Below are 12,471 nucleotides of genomic sequence, written 5' to 3'. Positions count from 1 at the left end.
TAAAATATTTAATTCATAATACACTTGCTGTTAAAATTAGAAGATGATTTACCATGCCATTCATGAGATATTAGCAATTAAAAGTGACGCAATTTGTACGTGTACATGGGAGAAGTGTATAAAAATACACAAATTTACAAATATTATATTTATTTACCAATGAATGACGTCCACCATCTCTATGAAAAACTAATATAATGTAGAATACTATATTTAGAAAATATATAAATAAAAATAAAAATTATTTACCATATAGTTTCGATAAAAAACTTAAATTAATAACTCGTTTTAGCGATGATTTTTGTGGAAAGCATATAAAAACTAATGTTAAAGGTATATATGAAAGTATGTGTGTGTATACGAATAGAAGATATAATTGTGTGTAACTACAGTCTGTTGAAAATAATATATTGTATATGTATAATAGTCATAGCACAGTTAACGCACTGAATGATAGTATTAGTCCAAAACTTTTTGACTGGACGGTCGCGGAGGAACTACCTTAATTAAGCAATGAATAAATGAAGTATTTCTTTCGATTAAATTTGATATAAAGAAATTAGTGTCCGACCAAAAGTTCAGTTTCGGTTTGCTTTCGACTAGTTTAGCTTAAAAACGATGACACATTTTACATAATGAATCAAAGGAGGCTAAGTAACCGAGGCGCAATCGACTTTGTCTCCTTATACTTAGGTTGCGGGTTCGAATCCAAGCAGCAGCAGTGTGAACAATTATAATTAATGGGACAGTAAAATTGATCCCACTGTCTTTGTTCAATTGTCCACCCACATCATAATTGTATACGGATGTATTTTAATAAATAAAGATTAAAAAAATTATGATATGGGTTGCCTCGTTTTAGACGTATATGTTAGAGAAACGGAGGTTAAAAACCCCATTAATATTGCATCAAAATATTTTTTACTAATTAAAATTTCAAGACATATAATATGAATTAAAAAATCAATAGGTTTTGGTGTCGGTCTCAACCCTAAACAAAGCACAAATTTCGGTTTCTGTTGAAAATATGGTTTTGGTCGTTCATTAAAAAGAAATGTTTGTTCAGTTTGGCTGAGATCACCAGAAGCGGTGGATTGGAAATAATCTGTTACACAAAGTTTTTTTTGAACATTGCTGCGAGTTAATTGAAATTAAAACGATCTTAATTTTTGTGAAATGTATATTATGGAAAATACGCGGATACTAAACGACTTTTAGAGAGTGATAAACTTTTAGTTTAAATATTAAAATTTAAATGACACGCATTTAATTCATTTCGACTTCAAAAATGATGTTTTTTTATTATTAAACGAGATTTATGAGCTTTCACAAACTCAGACTATTGAGGAGTTAGCTGCATGAAGGACGTAATTTCCTACCTTGAGATAAAAGCATTTTAATATTTGAGTTGATGTTTTCGATTAATTAAACTGACAATAGCCTAGATAAATAGCTTAAATAAACAGTAAATCGTGATCCGATCCGATATAGAGTAAAAAAAGAACTAGTTGATTATAGTTGCAAGAAAATATGTTCTTAACATGATAGCAAAAAAAAAAACCATTTTTAGTTCAAGAAAATATTTACTTGCTGCAGGTGTTAAATGTTTTCATAAAGATATTTAATCAAGCCATAAAATCGGTAGAAATCAAGAGAAAAAATTTATCTGTTCCTTATTCTACATCAGGCGTGGGCAAACGCGGCTCAGAGAAGTCCCTCTGAGCGACAACATTTTTTTTCTACCTATTTCATTACTATTGAGAAACTGAGATAGAAGAGTCGTATACCCGTCTCGGTTCCTACTCTATGAGCAATTCGGATAAAGAGACACACAATAAAGTATAATAAAGTAATAACAATGGTGACTTCGACTTAAAATAACTCGCCTTAGCCTGTTCTACATAACCTAGTCGGCTTTTGAAAAAAAGTTTTCAACAATTTGTTGAGATTTTTTATAGAAATCAACTTTGTAATTCAAAGCTTTATTATTACCCCTTCCATTCTTATATTTTTATCACAAATTGAATGCAAAAACAACAGAATAGATATTTGCAGTAGTTTTCAGATCACCGTTGGAGTACCGTAAGTGTGTATACCTTACAAGTGGTCGGCACATTACGGATTAAATGAATACGGAGGAAAATATCTCAAAAAGATAATCATTTTTTTTGCATTTCAAGGCTTATTGTTCATCGAATTTTAATTTTTGCTTTATTCTTTCGATACAAGTACCTAAATATTTTATGAAAAAATGATTAGAAATCGAATAATTGCAGTTAATTCATCTACTCGGTTTGTAATCAGTATCGCTTTCCAGCAATACGTATTTTTCGTATACGTAATTTTTATGATTTGGATATTAATTATTTATTTAATATTTTTGTTATTGTTTATGTATTTTTTGTAATTATAAAAATATTTGCCAATAATTTTATAAGTACGATTTGTCATACAATCGAATTAATTTTTTTATAACATTTCAAATACGAAAAACTAGTGCTGTTTTTCCACAAAACTAGACTAGAATCTCTCTCTAGGCTAGAATAATGAATAATAGGTGTCTTGCAATGTTGATTTCAGATTTTGTTTTAAGGTAGTACCAGCATGAAATCACTTTTCGACAGATTTGGCCGAATTTTTTTTCTCGGGTTTATAATAGCTTTATTTATGAATTCCTAAAATTTCATAATTTTTGACCGTTTAGATCGCGAGATATTTAAAGACAAAGTTCGCGATTTTGAGGGTCATGTCCCATTTAAAGCATGTAAAATGTCCGGTCTCTCCAACTATTTTTTATGATATTATTATATATTGAAGAAAAAGTAGAAAAAAATGTTTATACAATAAAATTCTAAAAAAAAAAATTTAGAAATTAATTTTCACTTTCGAGATATTAATTTTGACGTAAATTGATCGAAATTGGGACGTTGGCATAATTATTTCCCATTTTAAACGGTCAAAATTTCTGAAACTTTGGGAATTAATAGTAAGCATTATTAAATTCTTAAATTTAATTTTTCGTTAAATTCTGTCGAAAAAAAAATTGTACCATTGCTTTAACATAGAAACTGCAAATACCATGCTGGAACTACGTTAAGTTAAGCAAAGATACTGTAAGATATACCAAGGAGAGATCCTGTAGGATATGGAGATCTGTGAAGAAACTACAAAATATGTATAAAAATAAAACACAATCAACCCATTTTAACTGTAATTGTTAAGTTTATTGTAAAAAAACTCCCGTTTTTTTTAAATGCGAAATGGTTTTCAATTACTAAAATTTTGAATAGGGTATTTTACTCTATGTAAGAAAAAATCTAGAAATATATTATTGAGATAGCTTAGACAAAAAACAATCAGAATATGTTAGTTTTAGTCCATAAAATAACAAAAAAAATTATAAAATTCAATTCAAAATTTTCAGTTTTTTAAATATGTTTTTTTAACCCCATGAAATAGTAGCTGCCATGTTAGTACGTCATTCGGCTGTGTAAACTAAATAGTTTAAGTTACAATTTTTTTTTTCATGAAATTACGCGCGAAATTCGTGAATGTTAAATTTAAAGGAATCTTATTGAAAACTTTTAAAAAATGGGTGTAATACCAAATTCTCTAGTAGTTAAAAAGTTTCCAACAGCATTAACAGCAAGAAATCTAAAAAACTTGGGCGAAAGGTTGTAACGGGAAAAAAATCAAGAAAAGCTAATAAAACAGGTCGTCGGGAACCAACATCTAGCATAATATTAGCCTAAAATACATCGCAGGCTAGAGTTAGCCAAAAAAGTCTAACTCTAAAATTGGCAAATCAAAATTTTTATTTTTGTACCCCTCATACATGAAAATAGAATAGAAGTCTACCAGGCACTCTAGACGAATATTATGCCAAATATAAAATTTCGAAAGCTTAATATTTATCGCTAACCCCATACATCAAAAACCCAAGTTTTCAGGTCTTTCTCTCTATGGAGATTTTTGTTTTACTCGTCGAGGGCTACTAAAATCTATAATTTTAGAAAGCTCTACCGAAAACCATTTCTCATTTAGAAAGCACAGGATCATTTTAATCAAAATATCCCTTACCTACCTATGACGCCTTCCAATTTGTAATAATTTTTCTTTAATTCCTAATTCCTAACTACTGTAATTTATTTTATAAAATTATTATTGCCATACGATTTTTTTTATTGTACAGTTCTTGAATAAAGTTTAAAATTCTTATTTTATATTTCTATAAGCAGTCTTTTATTTTACTATTTGCAGCCTAAATATTCTCATAATATTCTCAAAAAGTACAGTAAGTGCGGCGTAAAATATTAACTCGTCCGCTTTTTAACTCGGGGCGATATTTAGGAGGAAAACAGTAGTTTTAGAAGAACAGATTTTTTTTGCAAAAGAAAGAAGGAAATAGCATGTCGAAGTGTCCATCAACTGTTACAGTTTGTATAAATTCCAGTTTTTCTGGGCGTTTTCACGGTTTCATAAATTATAATCATGCAGATGTTGTATAGTTTTTTTTTAAATTGTCGTAGGATGATTCATAACCGACCGCGTGCGGCTTTTCCGGGGGACCTATTTTTACAGTTTTAAAATTTTTCGGAAACATTATATCTTTATAAACTACAATGTGAGCCTCGAACTGATTTCCTGCGAGTTTATAAATGGCGTGCATCGCGGTTTTCTCATTGTGTGAAGTTTTCATCGAATTTTTTGTGTATGTGCAAAAACCGTTCTTTATGTGTTCAATTTATTTATCAACATTAACGTGAAAGCGTGAAACACAGAGTGGTTTTTTGGCATAATAAAACTCACATTTTCTCAATCTCTTGGATATTCTGACTATTTATTTATTTGATCTAAAAAAGCTAAAATTAATTATTTTATGTAAAATTAATTATTTAATGTAGATTTATGGTATGTTTAAAGTAAGTAAGGTAAGCATAAAACGTGGCCACGCGATGTTTGTGAAAAATTAAAAATTGATTTACAAAATCTAGAAAGCTTAAAGCATGTATATAGAAAATATGCGGGGTAATTTACTCATTGTTAACGAAAAACAAAAATGTATGTCTGCTACTAATAACGTAAGTTTTTCCGCTATTTATTTAATCCATACTCATATTACTAAGTGAAGGGATAAACGCATTAATTTATAAAGGACAAATTAATGCATATCTTGTTGTTTCGAAGTTGCTAGGGCTTCTTTTTATTGTTTGCTTTAGAAAGTTTCCAAAATGAATCAACAATTTTATTACATCTCATTCGTAGAAAATAAGGTAAGTATAAGACAGTCACTTAACAGCACATCAATTGTTCTTCAATTCAGCTGTTCAATCTGGCCACAGAATGATCTGATGCGGGTTATTCTTAGCGTACTTGTACTACCGTCGAGACGAATCGGAACTGTCACTTAGATTAGCGCTAAAATTGCACTACAATTGGGTTGGTTTTTTAAATTATGACAAAAAATTTGTATAGTTATGGTTTGAACTTTTTTTAAAATTTACCAGAGTCCCTGCTTTTGATATGAACTAGGGTACTTTGTATCCGTAGTCAGAAGGGCAAACGACGGACACCTATCTGGGGCTCAGTTCTTAAATTTTTTCAAAAAATTTCAAAAAAACTGCATGTGATGGTGAGGTTATCAACATCAGACAGTCGCTAAACGGCACGTCAATTGTTCTTCAATTCAGTCGTTCAATCTGGCCACAGAATGATCTGGTACGGGTTATTCTTAGCGTACTTGTACTATCGTCGAGACTGTCAGTGCCCATAGTAATGCGTTCCTCAGATAACCACTTCCAGATCACGTTGTGTATTAATTGAACAATTGCAAGTGATCGACTTGCATGAGCTTTGAACTCTAAAGCTATGGATTAGAAGTCCAACACTGTACCAAGTCTACCACACCACCGTTGGAAATGACGACAATAAAATATAATCTAAATTTGATTTTTGCTCAATTGGTCTAAAGCTCACTTAGATTAGCGTTAAAATTGCACTACAATTTGGGTTTTTAATTATGAAAAAAAAATTTGTATAGTTATTGTTTGAACTTTTTTTAAAATTTACAAGAGTCCCTGCTTTTGATACGAACTAGGGTACTTTGTATCCGTAGTCAGAAGGGCAAGCAATAGACACCTATCTGGCTCAGTTGTTAAAGTTATTCAAAAATTTCAAAAAAGCTGTATGTGATGGTAAGAAACATGGGGACTGTTTTATGGCATTATGGATAAACAAATCTTTTTAAAAACTTTCTGGTTATCTATTCAAAAAAAGAAACTATCTCTAATCCAGTTGTGTATATTTACAATTTTCTCAAATACCAATGTCCGGATGACACTACTACCGTTTTGTTATATACGAATAAAAATTGAAAAATATATTCGATTAAATATTATTTATGTTTTTTCTTTTAATATTTTATCATGTTTATGATAATAAACTATTATAGTTTTTCGAGGCTCAGTTTAGACGTATTTATGAAGAAAAATGAAAATGTAGTTCAATTTGAAGTAGATCTTTTTGTTTCAGAGTTTTCTAGTACTTCTGTTTTCTCGACCCTGGATTTTTGATTCAGAAACAAATTTTTATATATTTTAGTTAATGAGAATTCCGCTCATCACGCATTTCCCTTCATGCAATAAACGACTCAATAACTTTCTGCAATGACTCAAACCACATTGTAGGTAAAGATACTATTCAGAAATATTCATAGATGTCACTAGCCTCTGCATTGTAAAAGTATTGTTGATGATGTTTCCAATTGTTTTTAACAAGTTTTATTATACTTTTCTCATACAAACTTTGAATAAATTAATTGGCATTACTTTTATTACAATTTGTAATTATTATTGCCTGGTACACAGAAAAAATCATTATATTATGTTTACAAGATTGTAAAAATTTATTACACCATACTATAAACAAATGAAATTTGACGAATATTTCTCTATTGCTGAGAACAAGTGGATATTAAAGTTTTTATTAAGCATATCATCGATTTAGTGATTAATAAACCGAGAATGGAAATATATAAACAAGCCGTGAATGGTGAATAGGACTATATGAGCGCAGATCAGTAAGTTTCTGATTAATTACGCGGTATTTTTCCATTTTAATGATACATGCAAATAAGTTTCGGAATTTGAAATTTAGAACATAATAAACCTTGAAACACATATCCTAAAATTAAGCTTCTCTCGAAATATTTTAACCTTTCATCAGACGAATTTCTGAATATGCTAATGTACTGTTTATCACACACCAATGGGAAAAATTATCCTCTCTAATTGCACTCAAAGGCACGGCCTTGAATATTTAATCTTTATAGTTCCTTCATAGAAAGTAGGCATAAAATAGAAACGTTGAAATCCCCTAAAAGATTTACTTCTTTATTTCCTCTAAATTCTAAATCATGTTAAACCTACGCAAAATTCACATGAAAAAAAATTCGTAGCGCAGGAGCTGCGTTAGCTAAGCGAAGTTCCTTAGAGATTGAAAAAAAACACACACATTTAAAAAAAAATCAAATATTGCATTTTTAGTTTTCCAAAAATTTTTATTTCGCCTAGAGCTTAACACTTAACCCAGTATTATAAAACTTTCAGGTAGAATCTAAGAACTTAACACTATCATCAAATAATACGAAGAACAACTATAAAAAATATTTATAAATATCATTTATGTCTTTTCAGATGTTATAAAAACATAACTTTTTTTGATTGATCATAAAATATTTTGATGACAATACATAAATAAATCTATTTACATGGATAAGTTAGTTCGTGCATACCTTTATAATCATATTATTTATTTATTTTAAACGAATGTCTGCTTAATTAACGGCTTTGACCTAACTATAAAATGAATTATTTTGTAAAATAAGTATTATTATTTACTGGTAATTTTATTTTACGCACTTTATGCAAGCAACAATACTTACTCAATTAAGTGTAAATAAAGTTTATATCTTTTGGTTCTTCTTTTTTTTTTTGAAATATTCTTTAAATGTCGATGACATGTGTTGAATGATAAAATTTCTAAGTCACGAAACGGGAATTTTTTTATCATTTTATTCTTCAATAAAATCTTCAACACTTTGGAGAGACAGCTACCTTATATACTACCTTATACACGCCTATAAAATTACAATACACAGTCAAATTCTATGTAGGGGCCCCAAAAGTCCGTACTATAAGCAAATATCCTAAAAAATATAACCCTCGACGGTGTGAACGTAATTACAGATTCAACGTAAAGAGAAAAAAACCGCACACCTCATCAAAGGCAAGAGAATAATCAGAGAGTTGGCGAATGGGGAAAAAAATTCGCAGATCCGTAATAGCTTGAATCAATTAAAGGCATGTGGATAATAGGGTGGTGATTTGGGTTAACGTAAAGGCTTAAAAAGCCGAAGACCTGTGCCAACTGGACCCTCTTTAAAGATTGGCTAACCGATGAATCGTAGGGTAGACTTTATGATGGGGGTAGCAAAAAAAATCATCAGGCCCGTAACTGACTTACCATACTTGACTTACCATAAAAGGTAAGCCTAACGTATATAATTGACAATCAAGATTGACGTATATAATTTAGGTTCTCTACTCCATTAAAAATATGAACAAACCGTTTTGATCACAGGGTGGACGATATTTTATTTTATTTTACGGGAAACACTGAAAATAAATAATTTAAAAAAAATTAATCTCTATATTATTTCTGCATATTTTAATGTGACAACCCTAAAAACATATCTAATCTAATAGAAAAAGTATCATTAAAATGGATTCGTAATCAACGAAGACAAACGTAAGAAACGCTCACAAAGAAAAATTTTAAATGTTGGGCAGATTATTAGTTATTTTTATTATTATTATATAAAAGATATAGAATTTTACTTACTTTGTATAAAAACTTTAATACGAAAAGAAGAATCTCTGTTAATTTGTTTTATGAAAATGTACAATATGATTTTTCGTTAAAATCGTTATATATTTTAAATTTTGTTTTATTATTTAAATTCTATCTACCCTATTTTTTCTTTCAGAGCAAAATTATCATTAATTCATTATTTAGTAAAGGTAAGTATTAAGTTAATTATATTGTTATAAAAAAGTCGGTTAGCTGTGTGGATATAGCACTTGCCTTAATCAAGGTACGCTGGTTCGTATCCTGGTGTTGTTAATATTTTTAATTTTAAATTAAATGAATTGTTCCTGATGTTTAAATTTTCCACTCTTTTTATAATTTAAATTATCTATATAACCCGCCCTCTTGCTATAAATAACGTCAATTATACATATGTCATAAATCACTATTCTGCCAGGGGGTGGCAATTTAAATAATAATTGACGGCAATAGATTTCAAATAGGAGAGATTTCCAAAGGATTTTCTTGATTAGAGGCAGGTAGCGGCAAGCAGGAAAGGTATGTTTTTGTTTCCCCTTCCTACACCCTGTGCAACTCAATGCAACTTCTCAAGGCTTCGCGTGACTGACTCATTTGCCTGACTTTACAACTAGTATGTCACTCCCTCCATTTAATAGTGGTTCTTTTTATGATGTTTTCTTTATGGAGTAGCTTGCAGTTCGGTAAAGGTAGTTCAGGATACTCAGAATACTTGTGTAAGTCAGTTTTTCACAATTCAACGGTAAATCTCTTTGACTCCTGTACTCACATCAGGTTTAAACAGTTGACATTGTTGACAACTCATTTAAAAAATATCGATAGTCTTATGTCTTTGCTGTTTTATCCATTTAAATGCCTCGTTAATGAATATAATTTCGTTGAATTGGCGGTTTTAATGGGATTTGACGAGGGAGAATTTGTTACGGAATACTAAATTTTTATATACAATAAATATTATTATAACGACATAATAAACAAACTGGCGGTATGTAAAATTTTTTATTGAAATTATCAGTTTTAATAGTTTTTTGAATTAATGTTGCTAATTAGCAGATGTGTTTGATTATGCTGTATTAAATCCATTTAATCAAATACCCACTTGAATAAGAGCTGGCAACCATCTAAAGTTGATTTAAGGTCGGCTTAATTTTGGATATTTCCTTTTTTATTGAAATTAGGTAGGATGAAGTTAATCTGGTTCTGAGAACAGTTGCGTTAACTGTGTTCTTTAGTGTGAATTTCTGATAAAGGCTGCAAAAATTGTTGTTTTTAAATGCATTTTAAGACCAAAGAGTAAAATAACAATTAATATTTTATGCGAAATGTTTGGTAAACAATGAAATGGGATCATTTTACCCAACTATTTTTACAAGGTCGGTAAAACGATTCCTTTTGAGAAATATTGATTAGTGCTTAAAATTTGAACAAATCAAAAGAAGGGACACCTTCCTCTCAGTTCAAATAAGGAAAGAAATACCCGAAATTCAGCCGTCTCAAAGTAAACTTTCGAAAACATTGCCAGCTCTTGTATCATAAACTTTTTTTTCTTTTAAAATTTATTTTATATTAATGTTCCGTAACACTGAGATAAAGATAAATTATTATTTATTACTTGAATATTTACATTATTGATTTAAAAATTTTTAGTACATGTTCTTCACCTGTGTTTTGGTTTAAACTTTGAAATAATGAGAAAAGTGGAAGAATGTGTAGTTTATCACTTTTTTGTTATCATTTCTTTTATTATATGATTGAATTTTAGAAATTTTATTTGTGTTTTCCTCAAAATTATTTTTCACAGCTTCAATACAATTACTGATTATCTGTCTGCTGCTTCGTAGTCTTTTTTAATGAGAACTTGAAGGTTAATGATAAGCAAAGACTACCTGCTTGCTTGGTTTTGTACTCTCACTTGCAAGTTTGAATCGAATTTGTTCATCATTATTAAAACCCAGTATCATCCGGATTGTTTGATAGAAAAACTGCTGTAAAATGTAGCTGTTACCAATAGCTGGTTCACATAAAATTTTGAATTTGAAGTCGAAGGCATCATCAGATCCTTACCGCTTTGTAAATTTCTATTTCGATACTTGATCAGCGTTTTGGTACAGATTCATTGGGTAGTAATTTTGACATTGCAGTTTTAAAACATCAATTTCTGGTATATACGTTTATAGGTCATTATCTTTACATTTCGCAGTGTAAATTAATAGTACACACATTTTAGATTTTCTGTAGTAATTATGCTTCTAATAGACACTTGAAAGTTTGTTCTTTTTGGTCGTTTTCTAGGACAATTTGAATGTCTAATAAAATTTGCAATTGATTTGTTATGGCTTCAAACTTGTCGCATGAGAGGAGATGCTTTGTTGTTATTGGAACAGAAAGTATAAGTCAATGGTAATAATTTATCAATTAAGTACGAATGGTTTGCTTTAGACTGACAAGGGCCTGGTTAGGATTACTTCAAATGAGCGATTTTATTGATTAGCGGTTTCGTATAAGCATGGTATATTTGTTTGCATCAATATTATGATAATCACACGGAACGGGAATTACTGTTGCAATCAGCGTAAAAACGATGAAAATTCTCTTCATTTTAGATGTTTTTCTATGTCATAATATTGCTTTCAGCTTTGTCCTCAATGTGGTAGCGCAGTTAGGAGAAATACATGAAATAAAAAAATAACTAATTTAATATTATCAATATTTATTTTACAATTTTCAGATTCAAATTTTACAATTTGTCAACAGGTAAATAATTTAAACTATTATCTAAAAATAACACATAATTATTATGTATAACAATAATTTGTTCTAACTTTAATTTTAGTTAGGAGGTTAGTGAATCAAAATGGCACTCTATTCGGTTCAATGGAAATTTTGTACAAGCACATAGCTTTTAGTTCATGGCAACAACTGTTTTCGATAAACTTCATAATTATCAAGAAATTGACGTTATTATGAAACTACTCTTCTTAAAATGGCACTACTAAGTTCATTAACCTCCAAACTAATCTGAAATTTGTTTATCTCTAATAAACCTTCTAACTTATATCTTAGGGTTGTTTTCTTCAAGAAGAGTTATTAACAAATGGTAAAAAATACAGAATATTTTGGAAAAAATGTATAATCTATCTTGTGATTATGAAAATTTTATTATATGATTTTCTATATACATTTTTTTTGTTAAATGAAAGAGAAAATTTAAAGACTTCTTTATTCCTCCAGACTTTTCTTATTTCTCTAGCTTGGTAAGAAGGAAAATGAAATTTTCTCTGATGTATTTATTTATAACATGTTTTATGACTCAAAAGAGTGTATCGCTAGGTACTCTTAAATAAAACAAAATGGGATAAATGGCACAGGTACCTTTGCTTTGTTTTTTAGATTGCTAAGAACCGGTAACCAAGAGCATCATAAGTAACGTACGACGATTTCAATGCATTTATTTTTTAGACGCCCTGATATTTCTACTGACCCGACCAAAATCAATTCTTACAGATTTTATAAATTATAATTAAAAATAAATACAGTTTAAAACTATGGCACAATATGAAATAA

General features: G+C 29.5%; 1 long non-coding RNA gene across 1 annotated transcript; it reads left to right on the top strand.

The window, feature by feature from the left end:
* The first annotated feature begins 2,416 nt into the window (after window positions 1-2,416).
* On the top strand, window positions 2,417-3,175 carry LOC123297936. The gene is made up of 2 exons (XR_006535254.1): window positions 2,417-2,593; window positions 3,099-3,175. It is a non-coding gene; the product is annotated as an uncharacterized LOC123297936 (long non-coding RNA).
* The last annotated feature ends 9,296 nt before the right edge of the window (window positions 3,176-12,471 follow it).

This window comes from Chrysoperla carnea, chromosome 4 (assembly GCF_905475395.1).
Source record: "Chrysoperla carnea chromosome 4, inChrCarn1.1, whole genome shotgun sequence".
In the NCBI taxonomy this organism is placed as follows: Eukaryota; Metazoa; Arthropoda; class Insecta; order Neuroptera; family Chrysopidae; genus Chrysoperla; species Chrysoperla carnea.
The sequence above is the reverse complement of the archived record's forward strand: the minus strand, read 5'-3'. Positions and strand labels throughout refer to the sequence as shown.